Raw genomic sequence first — 3,711 nt, forward strand, 5'->3', positions numbered from 1 at the left:
TGGTTGCAGGGGAGCTGCTGAAGGATCGGGATCTACCTAAAGGATGTCTAATGTCAGAACACTGGAATCCTACGAAGAAGGAAATTGAAGAGTGGTTAGATCATAAGTTGCACGAGTTCATGACACAGGAAAACAGAACTCCGCAGATATCCAAGAAAAGGTGGCTAGATTGCTACATATATACAGAAATCCACAAGATCTTCTTCGCGTCCTTCTCTTCAGAGCTGTATGATTGGATCGCAAGGTTAGCTAACAACCAAGGAAGGTATAAGCTTGATCAACTGATAGTGTGGACCCTGGAGTTAGTACGCAAACTAGAGGCATCAGAAGATAAGATCGCGGGGGCCATGGATCATTGGCTCGACTGGATAATAGGGGGATTTATCACTGAGTTAGCGATAGACACGACTGTGAGCTACAGCGAGGAAGAAAGACGTTTTCTCAAGGGACCACGAGGTTAGTACATCAAATATTTGATGCTAGATTAAGATGCTATTATGTGAAAAATGGGTGATGTGAATACATTAATGTTTGGAAAACGTGGAGCGAAAAGGTCTACAAAGGTAGTGGGGAACTAGGAAAAGTCCTTTAATTTCACCTTCGCAAGAGAGCAAGGAAGAGCTCGCTTGGGTCTCTCCGAGGAGTGTGATCAGTTTGATAAAGCAGTGCATTCTGCAGTTACCATCCCCACTTACGCCACCACTCGTGTCACCTCCTTCACCTCCATCTTCGCACACACCACCTCCACCAAACCAGAAGTTCAGTATGACGAGTGCGATTAAGCTACCCATATTCAGAGGAGTAGGAAATGAGGACCCAGATCAGTTCTAGTTCATGGTAAGAGTAGTGTGGGAAGCACAAGGGGTTACGGATGATAATATTAAGAAGGCTACATTGGTAAGCATGCTGCAGGATCACGCGTTGACGTGGTATATCAAGCACTCAAATGATCACCTGAATGCAGGAATATCGAAGATCTAGAATGTGCTAAATAGAGAATTTAGCCGGCCGAAATCAGAGACGCAGTCAATCATCATATTTAAGGAGATCGTGATGCTTCCAGGCAAGATCCCATGGGATCTAGATCAGTAGCTGAAGAGTATGATCCATGAGGCTAATATGACAGATACGGATGCACAACACCACACATGGTTTGTGGTGTCTTTGACACCTCACCTGAGGATGGCGTTGTCACAGCAGAATCTTTCAACCCAGGCCGAAGCATTGGAAATGGCGATAAGGTTTCATGAAACACTAATACAGGATCCAGGGCTAGGAGTTCAATAGATTCATGTGCAACTAAAAAATCTATGCCTAGAAATGCAGAGCTTGAAGCAAGATAGGGCACGACGGTCGGAGGCACGCAAGGAAGTGTGGTGTATAAAATGCAAAGTCCAGGACAATGATAAGGATCACTGCCCGGTATTTGCGAACATTGCCCAGTATTTTCGAACTACTTGGCAGGAGGGGGGCCAATGCCATTGAGACCAGAGGCACAAGAAAGGATGAGTACGCCACCCCTTCTATGGTGCACGATATGTCAAATTGGAGGAAAACACACGACGGACAATTGTCATCTATTGCAGAAGTATACACAGACTCCGCAGCAACTGTTTTGTAATTTTTGTAGGTCGATGGGTCACGACGAGTGTACATGTCACAGCTACGAGTTGATGATGGAGCGGACCCCAGTCTATATAATGGAGACAAAAACGCAAGGCCTCAACCCAGTTGCGGGAATGGTGCGTGCTGGATTTCAAGGCCGAGGTCAAGGAAAAGGAGGAATGGGGCGAGGAAGAGGCCGAGGACAATTAATTTGTTACAATTGCAGAGGACCGGGGCACTATGCTCATGATTGTACCAACCCAATGAGAATATCTTGTTCGTACTGTTCTCATTTTGATCACAAGATGGTAGATTGTCCTACGTTGATCACACAGATGCACAAGAAAGGGGTGCTACAGCCTACTCCGAACCAAAATATCCAAATGATGAGGTCTGAACGGCATGAAGAAGACCCCATGTGAACATGGTGCTCAAAAACGGCACAACCACAGGGGAAGACAAGGGGAAGTAGCTCGAGGAAGACATGTGGGTTCCCAAGGCTCCTATAAAGGAACCTGAGTTTGACTTGGAATGTGCAAAGGAGATGTTTATGGAAGCTAATAAGAGCTTCACGGAGGCCTCTACTTCAGGTAGTAAGGATCAACCAGAGCCAGGAATGGATCCTTATATGCTTACTACCTTTTTAGAGACATGCATGAAGTTGTTGCGTGATAATAGGGTAGTGAAAAGACTACAAGAACTGATAACTAGGTGCGTACGGTCAAGTGAACCACGCGTAGTCCAAAAACTAGGAAAGCATACATTTCACACCAGGAGGGAGATGAGATTAACGGTGCAAATTGACGAATATGAAATGGATCAGGTAATTCTAGACCTGAGTTCGGACGCGGATGTGTTACCTAAGTAGACATGGGAATGCATGGGCAGGCCCGCATTGCAGTGGTCCCCTATTCAATTATGGATGGAAAACCAACAAAAGATATTTCCCATGGGGAGGTTGCAAGGGGTAACAATTGATATCAAAGGCACGAGAATGTAGATGCACTTTGAGGTGATAAAGATTGTTGATGAAAACAACCCTTACCCCGCGTTGCTAGGAATAGACTGGGCCACTGATATGAATGGAGTCATCAACTTGAAGAAGCAAAAGGTGATATTTGAGAAAAAGTCTCTACGCATAGTAGTTTTGCTAGAACTAGCCGTAGGAGTGCGCTACACTGAACCTGTGCGCAATGATGACAACGACGATGATCTGGATTGCATTTACCAGATAACGATGCAAGACCAAGATCGGGTGAACCCAATAACAGTTAGGAGAATCTCATGGGAGTGCAACATTTCCTGTACTTTGGACTCAGATGAAGAAATAGAACACTGGTAGAACCAGTTGCACGAAGTAAAAACAGTGAATTGCAACATGATGATTATATCACTGCGGTATGTGACGACCAAAGCAAGGGAACTACCAACCTATGATGGGGTAATGGGAGTGGATGAATTCTTAGACAAATTTGAAAGTGCAGTACCAAGACAACAACGGTATAGTGTGATGGAATGGGCATTGCACGTGACACATGCATGATGGTGGAAGACACACCAGAAGAATATTGGAAACTGGCGTGAATGTAGAAGATGGATGCACTTATGATTTGGAAGTCCCCAGCGATGAACGTGAGATGGGCAGCCAGAATGAAGCAATTTGTGTGCCCACCTGTGTCGATGGGTGCAGGCATGTGCTGTGAAAACACCTCCCAGACTAAGGATCGAAAATCAGAACCTGACGCGATAGTAGGGAAGGCGACGCACTCCACAAACCATCCATGATGAAGCATTCAAAAATCTATGTGTATTCATGAACAGAGTCTACCAGATGGGACGAGCTGATTAGGACCTACGCGTACCAGTGGTCCAATGGGCCTATAGGGCCATGTGTAAGAACTTAAGCGCGAAAATGGTTCTGAAGACAACGAGTAGAGCCAAGGCCATTGCTTTGGGAAAGAATCCTCACGAAATCACTCCCATCATTGCGACATCACGTGAGGCCCAGAATGAAGAGATTATGTAGCTGCGTGAGGACGAACATATGTAGATTCAAGAAGCCATTCAGCGAGGGAACCTTGAGCTTCGCGAAATCGAGGAAGATCA

The sequence above is a fragment of the Pinus tabuliformis genome, chromosome 8 (assembly GCF_031772625.1).
Source record: "Pinus tabuliformis cultivar Carrire ecotype Pingquan chromosome 8, CPIR1, whole genome shotgun sequence".
NCBI lineage: Eukaryota > Viridiplantae > Streptophyta > Pinopsida > Pinales > Pinaceae > Pinus > Pinus tabuliformis.